The sequence below is a fragment of the Kogia breviceps genome, chromosome 5, assembly GCF_026419965.1.
Source record: "Kogia breviceps isolate mKogBre1 chromosome 5, mKogBre1 haplotype 1, whole genome shotgun sequence".
Classification (NCBI taxonomy): domain Eukaryota; kingdom Metazoa; phylum Chordata; class Mammalia; order Artiodactyla; family Physeteridae; genus Kogia; species Kogia breviceps.
In genome coordinates, this window is record NC_081314.1 from 72,787,918 (window position 1) to 72,802,055 (window position 14,138).

Sequence of the window (14,138 nt, forward strand, 5' to 3'; positions counted from 1 at the left end):
TTCTTCAAAGAAGATATACAGATTGCCAACAAACACATGAAAAGATGCTCAACATCACTCATCATTAGAGAAATGTAAATTAAAACTACAATGAGGTATCACCTCACACCTGTCAGAATTGCCATCATCAAAAAATCTACAAACAGTAAATGCTGGAGAGGGTGTGGAGAAAAGGGAAACTTCTTGCGCTGTTCTTGGGTATGTAAACTTATACAGCCACTATGGAGAACAGTATGGAGGTTCCTTAAAATACTAAAAATAGAACTACCATACGACCCAGCAATCCCACTACTGGGTGTATATCCAGAGACAACCATAATTCAAAGAGTCATGTACCACAATGTTCATTGCAGCACTATTTACAGTAGCCAGGACATGGAAGAAACCTAAGTGTCCATCAACAGATGAATGGATAAAGAAGATGTGGTACATATATACAGTGGAAGATTACTTAGCCATAAAAAGAAACAAGTTCTTGCTAGTGAGGTGGATGGACCTAGAGTCTGTCATGCAGAGTGAAGTAAGTCAGAAAGGGAAAAACAAATACCATGTGCTAACACATATATATGGAATCTAAAAAAAGAAAAAAAATGGTTCTGAAGAACCTAGGGGCAAGACAGTAATAAAGACACAGACGTAGAGAATGGACTAGATGATGCAGGGAGGGGGAAGGGTAAGCTGGGATGAAGTGAGAGAGTGGCATGGACATATTTACACTACCAAATGTAAAATAAATAGCTAGTGGGAAGCAGCCACATAGCACAGGGAGAACAGCTTGGTGTTTTGTGTTCATCTAGAGTGGTGGAATAGGGAGGGTGGGAGGCAGAGGCAAGAGGGAGGGGATATGGGTATATAAGTATACGTGTAGCTGATTCACTTTGTTATACAGCAGAAACTAACACACCATTGTAAAGCAATTATACTCCAATAAAGATGTTAAAAAAAAGAATGTTGTGTCATTGTACTCTTGTACAGATTATGTCCTACTCCAAAGGTCTGAAACCTCATGTCTCTTCTTGTTGGAGATGTGTGTGTGTGTGTGTGTGTGTGTGTGTGTGTGTGTGTGTGTGTTATACACACACATATATATGTATACATACACATATGCATACATGTATAGATGTCACATTGATATGAGTGTGGTCCTCATAAAGCTTGGGAATCGAAAGCTTTGCATATGAGATCAACTTAAGATTATTGGATGTATTTCTGCATGTTATATGTTATGTGATTGTACGGATTTTATTTACTCTGGGAATATGAAAGATTAGAAACCTAAAGAAATTAAAATTTTAGTTTAATTCAACAAGTATGGATAGCGTATGTTGACGATTGCTTAAAGAGTCACAAAATTGAAAAAGACTTAGTGTCTGACATCAGGGGCTCAGAATTCAGAGGGAGCCATGCACAAATACATAAATATAAATCAGGCTATAAAGTGTTACAAGAGAAAAAGAAATAAAAATATCTGCCATAGTAATATACAGCAAGGAGAGATTAACTTTAACTAAGAGAATCTGAAAAGGTTATCAGAAAATAATGGTGTAGATATGCTCAAGTATAGCCGGAGGAAACAATTTGAGCAAAGATGCTGATGATTTGTCCACTTCACTTATTCATCCAGTGTTTATTACTGATCTAATGCCAGCTAGCATTAGAGAAATGGAAGGCATGTCTCTGCTGATAAAGAGCTCTTAACCTGATAAGGAAGAGAGACACAGACAATAACAGTCTGATGTAACAGGGAAGTTATCTATGGCAATGAATTCCCCGAATCTCTGGGAGATATTTTAAGAATTTATGATGTTTGGAAATCACAATCTCTGCGGGTATCTACTTTTTGGTAACCACTCCCCAGGTGATTCTGTTGAGCAAACAGGTTTTAGAGTCAACCAGCTATGAGATAATGAAACCTGAGTCCAGAAGGAGGCAGAGGAGTTAGTTAAGTGGTGAGGAGAGGGGAAGGGCAAGGATCTTCCAGGCAGAGGAAAAAGCTTTTTCCAGATGCTGGAGAGTTAGTCATTGGTTCAAAGTAACATCGCTGCATGTTAAAAGTCATAACAGGTGAATCTGGAGAAGCAGAGAAGGGTCAGATTGAGAAAGATCTTTCATGCTATGTTAAACACTTTGTATTTTACCCTTAGAGTGATGGGAATCTTTAAAAGGGTAATGGGGAGTAATGTGGTAAAGGAGGCATGAAGGAATAACTCCTAATACATTTGATCCCCAAAGAATATTTTTCACTAATGTTTGAATTTTGTAGTTGGAATATTTCACTAAAATGGAGGAATCACATGATTGGTCTCCTTCTATCATAAGAGTTTCCACTCTTGGGCTCCATTTTGGGCTTTATCAATTTTAGTTAGTTTTATCTCTGTAAATCAGTTTAGCTTAGCAGAATTTAGTTGGTCCCAGGTTAAAAAACCAAAACCAAAACCAACTCTTTGCTCTTCTATTTTAACAACTCCTTAGATATGCAAGTAAATTATAGCTACTAGTGTGTATTCTATGTGTGTAATTAATAATCATGATATGCTGTAATATCTCAGTGTGTTCTAATTAATGATGTCTGATCACAAAAAATTCCAATAAATTGAATTTTAAGCACTTGCTATAAACAAGATATCTGTTCAATACTGCAGGTGATAAGAGGATGAGGAGATTCCCTCCATGGCCTTATGAATCTCTCAGGCACTATGTAAAGTGTGAAGTGGAGGGGTTTTGGGTCTAATCAATCTCAGTAACAATGAGTCACCTAGGATAAGATATTTTCCTGGAGCCTCAGTTTCCTCATCTGTTAATCCAAGGTAGCCTTCCAATTTTAACCATGGGTTTCCAGTGACCTAGTAGAAAAAAGTATGGTGATAATGTAATGTGGAAGTCTATAGTGCATAGTGATATCAGGACCACATTCCCTGGAGTCAGTCAGACCTGAGTTTTGATCCTGGCTCCATTATTTGCTAGTTGTGAAAACTGGGATAAGTTACAATATCACCCTAATCATCTGTTTCCTTATCCATAAAGTATATGTTTATAATATAACTACCTCTTATGATTATTGGGAGAATGTAAAAAGATAACACTCAAAAGTCAATTAGCTTAGTTCATAGCATGTAATAAGTGCTCAATAAATGTTATACAAGCTAAGAGTTACTACTATTCAAAGGAGAGATTACCTAAAAATAGGAGCCTTGCAATGAACTGAAACAACGATAACATATGAGAAAGTCCTGGAAGATGGAAGAGCATCTCAGCAGGTAGGTTTGGGAGACAAGAATGCGAAGAGGCAAGAGTGGGAGGAGAAAGTTTTCCTGAAGGAGGGCAGAACTTCACAGTGTTTATACACGTGCATAAAACAGGTCATGAAGTACAATGGAGCCTTCCACCCTTCATGAGTGATGTCACTGCCTCCCTGAGGGCAGATTGGTTGAAAGTATTTCATTGATAAATTCAAACAAGTAAAATGACATGCTTCATAGTTTCAGCAGAGAGCTTTCGTCCTACCAGGATGGTAATCCAAATATCACGAAAGCCAGGTCTTGATTCTTTCCTATTCAGTGGTGGTTAGGACAGACCTTACATCTGACTCCTGCTTTAGGATTAAGGAGTCAGAATGTTGGACAGGTAACAGGTGGAATGGAACTGTCCCTGAACACTTGCCAGGTTTAAGTGGGTCTGCTGTCCTTGGGAGGACTTCCATTTCACTGACTTACCTCCATTGGCTTTTATAGTTTCCATTGGATACTTGCCTCTGCTCCACTTTTGTTGCCTTGCATCCAAACCCTGATTTTGCCACCTTCCATCTCCATCAGGTTGGGTAAGTAATTAAACAAATGATCCTTATTTTCCTCTTCTGTATATGTGATATGATGCCTCCCCAATTGTGTCTTTAATACAAAATGAAATAATACAGATGAAAATGCCTATAAACTCCAATTAAATATGATTAAAATTAGAAATGTTGATACAGAGTTTTTTTCATAAATTCTTTAAGCACTGGTATATAGACCTTTTTGCTCATTTGATGCATAAGTAGAAAAGTATACTTGATTTTTTTGTTTTAAGCCTCAGTTATATAGATTGGCTATCTACAATGATCAAATTACTGGACAGTTGTTAAAGGACCTTTTTAACATTTATTTTATTTATTTTGTTTTACAATATTGTATTACTTTCTGCTGTATAGCAAAGTGATTCTGTTTTACATATGTATACATTCTTTTTCATATTCTTTTCCATTATGGTTTATCACAGGATATTGAATATAGTTCCCTGTGCTATACAGTAGGATTAAAAGTCCTTTATTTTCATGTAATACAAGCTAAGAAAGTCTACAATATACCTTGTACTGAAATCAAGTATATGGAATTCCAGCCCAATATTTTCTATTAAAATGTCTTGCATGTGGAACATAAGATACATTCCAAATAAGCTATATTATAACTGGGCCACCTTTGAAGTACTTCTTTAGAATACTCATGCTAAATTTATAGCTTTATCTCACAGAAAAACATCAAATATCTATTAAGAGCCTAAATACTATTGAATGTCTTTCCTCCACTAGAATATTTTGTTCTTTGATGTATTTCTAGTGACTAGCATGATGCCTGGCACATGGAACTTATTCATTCATTTATTCATTCACTCAACATGTATTTATTGAAACCTAGCATTCAATAAAGCTACTCACATAGTTCCTCTTTCTATGGGGCTTAAAAATTTAAACAAAGAAATAAACATCCCCAGCATGTGAGCTTCTACAATGATGCCATCAATGTACTTGATATTGTGGAGCATTTAAAGTACAGGCAAAAAATGAAATAAAATAAAAAAGGATTCCTGCTTGCTTATTGGTGCTTGTCACAAACTCATTTCTCAATAATGTGATGCACATTCACACACCTCTCTCTTTGCTCAAGATGTTTCCCTTGTCTCTTCCTTTCCTTTATGTTTAGTGAATTATTATCACTTAAGAACCAAATCAGCCATTTTCTTTTCCACAAAGCTTTTTGTAATGATTGCCTAGAGATATCAATCACTCCATCATTTATGCTCCTAAAACATTTTTCAAAAACATATATTTCAATAAAAGATCTACCTATCTATATATCCATCATCTATCTATCTATCTCTTCTCCCAATCAACTGCAAACTTCTTGAATGGTGTTTTATTAATATTTGGATATGAAGTAACTAACTCTGTGCCTGACACATACTTTCTACTTGGTGAATTTTGTTTGTTTGTTTGTTTGTTAAACATCATCTGGAGACATCAAACTAATGTATAGAAAACTTGAAATGATGGCATGCAAAACTATGTGATTATTCATTACATGTCAAACAGAGAGGTGAGTGAGCTAGAGATATCATATAAGGCTTTGTGAAGTTAATATTCATCCCTTGGTTGATGATTAGAATTATAATAAATGGTGAGAAAAATAAAAAGCATTGCATCCTGAAGAGACAGCGTAAACATATGCTAAGAGACAGAAGTAACCAGAGGTTAAGAAAGAACTGCATAATGTCTAGAATGGAAACTCTGTTGAGAAGGACTGAATGAGCAAAGAGAGGTGATATATAATCTTCTTATTAGATGTGTATTAGGGTCCTCCAGAGAAATAAACACACACACACATACACACACACACACACACACACATACACACACACACACACACACACACACACACACACTCAATTATGGAGGTGGGCAAATCAAATCCCAAGATCTGCATGGTGAGTAGGCAAGACCCAGGTGACCCAGGAGAACTAGATACAAAGTGCACAGGTCTGAAAACCAAGAAGGCCAATGGTGTAGTTCTCATTTTAAGGTTGACAGGCTCTAGACTCAAGTTCAGTTTCAATTCAAGGCTGAAGGGAGGAAAAAAGGCAAATGCCAGTTCTAAGGCAGTCCAGCAGGAAGAATTCTTTCTTATTCAGGGAAAAGTCAGACCTTTTGTTCTACTCAGGCCTTCAATGGATTGGACAAGGCCCTCGCACATTAGGGAGGGCAATCTGCTTGACTCAGAGTACTGATTTACATGTTAATCTCACCCAAAACACCCTCACAGAAATACCTGGTTAGCTTGACCAAATATCTAGTCACCCTCTAGCTCAAGCAGTTTGACACAGAAAGTTAACTATTGTGGCAAGCATTGCCCTCTGAGGAATGCGCCATTAAGACCCTCATAAGCCTCAGGGCCCGATTGTACTCTCCTTGGTATGCATCCTGGACTTTGTTGTATGAACGTAAAAAAGGAGATGGCCTTTGGCCAGGTCGCTCCAGGGACCTGCTCAGTTAATGAGAGTCCCTGGTTTTCCCTAAAGCTAGGAAAAGCAACCCTGGAGGGGAAATTGGTGCCTTTGTGGAACAAGCGATAGACCCGCTGATGCAGATATGGTGGCAACTAAGCCTAAGATGAAAGACTAGTTCTATAGAACAATGACTATGCAAAGTCCCTGCTTTACAATGACTATGCAAAGTCCCTGCTTTAGGGGTATATATATGGCTATGCTTTGTTATTAAATTTGCCTTGCAACCATCAGTTGCTTGTGCCCTTCTGATCCCATACCTTGGTGCTTTCCGTTCCCTACCCCCTCTCGTCGATTGTTGCTGCACTTTGAGGATCCGCTGCGGCTGGTGGCAAAGTATCACAAGATGTACAGAGGAAACATTAGAAAGATAATTTTCATCCAGCATTATTAGTAAGAAGCTTTATGAAAAAGACATCTTTAAGGATATATAGATTTGGGATAAGTGGACTTTGGGTTTTATTGAGGGTCATTCCTGATGACAAAGCAGCATGAACAAAGGTATAATTCAGGAAAGGACAGGGTATTCATGGTTCAGGCAGTGGTCACCTACATGAGCATCATTGAGGATACAGGGAGGGAGTGGCAAAATTACCCATCCTTACCTCCTCTCCCTTCAACAGTCAAGACCTTTGCGTTTCTGTTCTCTTCTCATTCCCTCCTGCTTTTCCAGCTCAAAGTTGATTGTGAAAATACTGCTGGAAAAAATTATGAAGATTTACAAAAATTAGGCTGGTGGATTTTTTATAAATTAGTAAAATTTTAGCTCACCTGCCAAGGAATTAGAGGGACAATCAAGGCTTGGAGTTGCTTCCCCTTGGTGGGCAGAAGAAATAGATCTTGCAAATTAACATACAAAATAGGGTCTCCAGGACCAGAGCTGCAGAAGATGCAATGGAGGTTATTCAGATTGGCCAGGAGGGTGAGCCTGAGCTATGCCCTAGGGAGCAGCAAAGGTAAAAGTTAGGGAATACAGTCAATTTCCCAAGTCCAAGGGATCAGTGCTGGGATTTAAATGACAGATAAACTACAAAGGCTCTGGATTCAGGAAGACAGGGCAGTGGTACAGGGTGATGTGCAGCAAAGTGCAAGGGACAGAGTGAAGAGGGAGGACCCGAAATAGTTTCCTAAAATATAATTAATTGACTAGAACTTGTTTTTATTCACTTCCCCACACCTGGTTGGTAGCAGATCTTCTGGTTTAAAGGCTAAGGATTAGGGCAGTTAGGAATTAATTTTATAAGTAGTAGTAAAAAGGGAGGCTACCTGACCTGTCTGCTACTTGACCACTCTCGCTCTCTTGTCTAAAACCTTCAGTGGCTCTCAATAAATAGCATGTTAATTCATGCTCCTTAATCTAGGATTGAGGATCTTCTGCAATGTGACTGTAACTTGCTATTCCAGCTTTCTTTTCCTCTAGTGTCCTAAACATATACTTAACTCTCTGCACAGCAGACTTAGGGCTTATTCATCATATACTTTGTCCTTCTGCCTCTAGGCCCTTTATACCATTATTTTTATCACTGATGTCATCTAGCTCCAATGTATTGAATGAAACCCCAAATTAGTCATCTATTGTCTTAGATAGGGACTTTGTGCAATTTTCATTCCAAATGAGCTGAGTTAAGAATACATCAATTAAGTCAACTGGATTGTAAAGGTGAGCACAAGGGCAATGATAAGGACAACCTGATAGTTTATAAGAACATCTCCTACTATTTCCTGACAGTTTCAATATTTTCCTGCTCAACGTGGACTAAGTATACACTGAACATTCACCATTCATATAGCCTTCATAATTTACAAAGAAGAACTGAAACTGACTCCCTAAGTGAATGCTTAAATATGTGGAGAGAAAACAAGAAGAAGGAAATGCAAAATGGTGAGCAAAAATATCACAATTGTCAAAGTGAATGCACTTGAGTCAAATAAAGAAAGTTCAGCTTGTGAAATAAACCCTGATTCTGATAGATTTATTTAATAATTTAAATAATGAACATAAGGATATATGTGGAACGGTGCAGGCCATTCAAGAGAAAAGTTTCATGTTAGAATGGCTTCATGAGTTATCTGTTAACTCAAAGAGAATAAAATGCTAACCTTCGATACCAGGTTTATTACATTGCAGTTCCCCTAGAACACCCTTGATAGCTTAATCATACTGTACCATGATGAAAATCTTGTTTTTCAAGAAGTAAGTTACAGAATGAGTAATGATACATGCATTGCTGCTGAAGTTGAGATGTGATTTTTGATGAATGATTCACTGAGTCATGTTAAGGTTTGCTTAAGAAAGACTCAAATTCTGTGTAAGGTAAGAGATAAATTAGGAGCACAAGTTTTCCTGGACCCCATGCTCTCCAAGCATTCTCCAAATCAGAGTACAATTATCCCACCATGAACTGATTCATGAACCCTCTGCCAATGGTAATCCTTTCTCTGTTTGAACATCTCCAGTATCAAGAAACCCATCAGACTAGACCACCTCCCTTTCAGTTAGTTCTGATTTTTGGAAATTCTTCCTGAATTGAACACAACTTCACCTTCCTGTGCTTTTACAATATTTTCTAGTTTTGTTTTCTGAAGCCTCCTAGAAAGATTATTATTATTATTATTATTAAGGATTATTATTCCTTTCCCATTTGACAACCCTTCCATTATTTAAAACCCACTGTCATGTTTATTATCTCCTTTATTTAGATTTAAAATACCCTCTTCTTCTCAACTTCCTTCAGTTATACTTAATATGAGATAGCTGCCAATCTCCTCACTAACTTCACTAACTGGAACTTTCTCCTCTAGGTGGGCTCCAGTCTTTCTTAAATGATGGTACTCAGGAGTAAACTCAGTGAATCCAGGTGTGGTCTAGCCAGGATGAGCACTAGAGTTTCAGTCTAACACTAAATGAGTGTGTGTAGAGGTTTTTCCATTGGAACCATTTTAGTCCCAGTTTTGACTGAAGTCACTAAACAGTAAACACCACAGTCCGAAATGAGATGAGGGACCCCAAGCAGGAGTTGCAAAAGAGGTGTCTTAGAACCAGTTTTGCAACTCTTAGTGGGCTAGCTATCTCTACCCTGCCCACTCTTCCCCATCCCTTGACAAAAAAAGACAAAATTATCCCCAAGAAAAGAGATGAATATTAGGAGAGCTTTTTGGAGACTGACATGTATTGAGTACCACTTCCCTGGCACCATAGAGGAGAATGATAGTTCTAATACCTTACTTTAAGCCCAGAGAAAGGAGTTCCAACTTGTCTACACTGAAAGTCTGGTATTTGTTCTCTGGACCTGGAGACACATAATAGACTGCTGTCCATCTCGGGCCCAAGAAATCTAAAGGGCAGAGACCGTGGCAGGCACGTTACTATGAGGGCGGCCTGCACGAAGGTGGATTGGCTACAAAGGACTTGGTCTCTGTACAGGAGTACAGATGTTTACATAACTGGAATGAAGCTGTGTCTTTGTGCCTTGAAATGACTCAAAGAATTTATATTACCTAAGAATGACAGAAATGTCATGGGACCTACCCTAGATTTCATCCTAGAGGCAGGGGAAGAAATGGCCCAAAACGAATGGATTTGAAAGGATCATGGGAGAGAAAAATGAAATTTCTTCACGGTTATACCTTTTGTTTCCTCTGTGTTCATGAGTTGTTTTACTATGTATCTATGTATCTATGACCTCTATGTGTACGTACATATATGCATACACCACGTACACATACCTATATACACGTGTGTGTGTGTATATATATATATATATATATACATATATATGGCACATATGTAGAAGAGCAAGATTGTAACATAAAAATAATAATAGCTATAATTTATTGATTGTTTATTATGTTCCAGGCACTGTATTAAGATCTCTACAAATGTTATTTATTTTTCACAGCCATCTTAGACAGAATTTGTCATTTTCATTTTATTGAGCCAGCTATTAATTAAGAAGCAAGTAGTGTGCCCAAGAGCTCACGTATGTTAAGTGGCTTAGTCTGAACTTGGGTCTGCCTGACTCTGAGGTCAAAAGGTTTTAACCACTGGTTTATTTTGCCCTTAGTTATAGGCAGTATGGCCTTTGACAACAACAAATGATTTTATTATGTACTTTTTTCCAGTGAGCATTGGGCAATTAAAAAGGAGTGAGAATGGGCTTCCCTGGTGGCGCAGTGGTTGAGAGTCTGCCTGCCGATGCAGGGGACACGGGTTCGTGCCCCGATCTGGGAGGATCCCACATGCCGCGGAGCGGCTGTGCCTGTTAGCCATGGCCGCTGGGCCTGCGCATCCGGAGCCTGTGCTCTGCAACGGGAGAGGCCACAACAGTGAGAGGCCCGCATACCACACACACACACAAAAAAAAACCGAAAAAAAAAAAAAAAAGGAGTGAGAAGATTATTCATAAGATGTGGTATAAATCAGCTTATTCCTCCTAAGGACGTATAATGAACATAGAAGGAACAGTGTGTGACCCTAACAGAAACAACTGTTGGCACAAAAACAACTTGCTGTTTTTCTCAGCTGAAAATGCAGAGCTACTTCCACCTGCAGGCTGAAGGGACAACTGCAGTATTTCCAGCTGAGCAGAGACCGACAGTTAGGGTGCTGGACCCAGGGCACCACTCACTTCATCACCAGGTGGCTCTACATCTTCAACGAGGAGTAATGCACATACTGGGTGAGTGGGAACACAGTGCTGACGAATCGACCACGATGTCTTAGGGATCCTGCAGAACGAAAAGCTCTGGAGCTGCAAAGATGATCGAGCCACTTCTGCCAGCCCAGTATTTATCCTGGGCGACCCTGGATGATTCAGAAAGAGCAAGCTCACCTTTACTATCTCTTCTGTCGAACATGGGGGCTTTGAGGATTAAATGAAATTCATCACCTAGTTGTTGAAAGTCTACTATAGGCCAGGCAGAATTTTAAGCATTTGGGGTGCATTGATGAATAAAATGAATCTGTCTGTCTTCATGGAGCTTAGATGAGATAATGTATTTGAAAATATTTTATAAACACTACTGGGTCACACGCAGAGGGATGATTGTCCTTTGTGTTTTTACTATAATGGGAATCCCTGCATGTTTTTAACCAATGTGCCCGTGTACTACTATTGGAAATCGTACTATCACTTAAGACTGTACTCAGGGTTGCCTGAATGGAGATCTTCACTTCATCTCATGTGCCGGGCTCTGGTCCACTCACTGTAGCTTCTCCAGGACAGGGACCAGATCTTCCATATTCTATTTTCTCCGTGTCTCCAGGATCTAGCATAGTGCTGCTCAGAGTAGGCTATATGTATATGTGTACAGAGTGGAATGGAACTAAACTAGGATTGAGTAGATAAAGCTAAGTATTGGAATCTAGAGTATGGGCAGAAAGAATAATTGATTTAATTACATAGGCTCATGAATTTTTTTGTTTTTGTTTTATTGAAGTATAGTTAATTTACAATGTTGTGTTAGTTTTAAGTGTACAGCAGTGACTCAGTTTTATATATATATATATATATATATATATATATATATATATATACACACAGACATATATATATGCATATATATAATTTCTTTTTTCAGATTCTTTTCTATCATAGTTATTATACTGAGTATGGTTCCCTGTGCTATATAGTTGGTCCTTGTTGTTTATCTATTTTATATATAATAGTGTGTATTTGTTAATCCCCAATGCCTATTTAACCCATCCTCTATCCCACTATCCCCCTTGGTAACCGTAAGTTTGTTTTCTAGACCCGTGAATGGTTTATTCTGCATATGCACCTCCGTGCTCACAGCTCCCAACACATTTGTCTCCTCCTTTGAAGTACACTCACACTCCACCCATGGAGTCCTTCTTACTCATCGGTTAGTCTGCATGTATCTCCTTTCTTGGATCTCCTATCATATTATGGCCTCACCCACAGAAATGGACCCTTAAGCATGCTTGTCTTACTCTATTCTCTAAAAGTACTATACTTTGATTCAGGAACAGCTCTATAGTCACATTAATAGTCTCCCAATCCTTAACCACATAAGACATCCAGTACAATTTGGGGAATGAAATAAATTAAGGTACAGCCTATATATTTCCTGTGAAGGAATCTCTGATTTCCAGAGATATATGTGTACTGGTGTGTGTTTGCATGCATAGTGCATGCATGGTGCTCAGTGTTTTCTTCCTTTACTTTACCTTCTTCATTAAGTCCTGATATTTGGATTTGGGACCTGTTATGGTACTAATTAGGGAAGACTTTGGTACCAAAGATGTAATTCTGGTGTCTCCCTCCCACAGCTTTGTCTGTGAGATATAGTATAGAATAAGTCTCTAAAGTAATATGCTGGTTTTAATGCTGATTTTTCTTCTCTTCTTCTTAGTCTCTCAAAGCATGGTCATCTGGTTCAGAATCAGAATTTTATACAAGACTTTTACAAAATGTGAACTCTTGACTTCCATTCCCAATTTTCCGAATCCACATCTCTGAGGGTGGAGCTCCCAAGTCTGCATTTATAATAAGTGGCTTTGGAGATTCCATTGTGCACTCAAGTTTAAGAACCATTGCCCTGGGGTGCACTGTTAGCAGGAAAAATACATTGTGGAAGGTCCCTGGGTGGCAAGCTGGCAGCCAAGTCCAGGACTTTTCCTGTAATGGGCATGTGCTTTTGGAATTGGTTTCCCTCCCAGATCAACAGAGCATGAGCATTTTATTTTATTTATTTATTTTTTTGCGGTACGCGGGCCTCACTGTTGCGGCCTCTCCCGTTGCGGAGCACAGGATCCGGACGCGCAGGCTCAGCGGCTATGGCTCACGGGCCCAGCCGCTCCGCGGCATGTGGGATCTTCCCGGACTGGGGGACGAACCCGCGTCCCCTGCATCGGCAGGCGGACTCTCAACCACTGCACCACCAGGGAAGCCCAGCATTTTAGATTTTAGGGCACAGGGACAGATTCACTTGTGACTCACCGAAGCAGCATGTGTGCGTTGTAGCTGCCTTACACCATAGGTAATTCCATTCTTTGAATGGGTACTTTAAAAACTAAGTGTTCTTTTCCCCAATTGTTAAGTGAAATAAGTCAATAAAATAAATAAACTTAAAAGCAATTGTAATGCCGCTCACAAACTAATGATAACTACTGGTAACATAGATACTTTATTTATGGCAGTAAATAGACATATTCCACATGATTTTACATTTATATTTACAGTTTATACTTTCGAACACAAATCAATTAGAAAACAACACATTTGAGTCACAAAGTTTATTATTTTAATATAGACTTGAAGGATGTTTTATCAATAGTGATTTTAGTCTTTTACCCTAAATATTATGACTGAATCATTATTAAGTGAAAAAAAGTAATCCCTTTCTTAGCTGTCACTAAAATAACTTTCTTTTTTTTTTTTTTTTTGCAGTACGTGGGTCTCTCACTGTTGTGGCCTCTCCCGTTGCGGAGCACAGGCTCTGGGCACACAGGCTCAGCGGCCATGGCTCACGGGCCCAGCCGCTCTGGCATGTGGGATCTTCCCGGACCGGGGCACAAACCTATGTCCCCTGCATCGGCAGGCCGACCCCCAAACACTGCCCCACCAGGGAAGCCTCTGTTTACTTTTGTCAGACACTGTTCTAAGTGATTTACGTTTACAGTATCGTTTAATTTTCCCAAACATTTCATGATGTCTGTATTAATATCCCCATTTTACAGAAACCACAGACCAAGTGCCTTCAGCCTGTACGCTTCAGAGCAAGGATTTATACCCAGAGTTCTTTGGGTTAAAATGCGCACTCTTGCCCACTGAATGATGTCAAAAGGTTAGGAGCCACGGCTC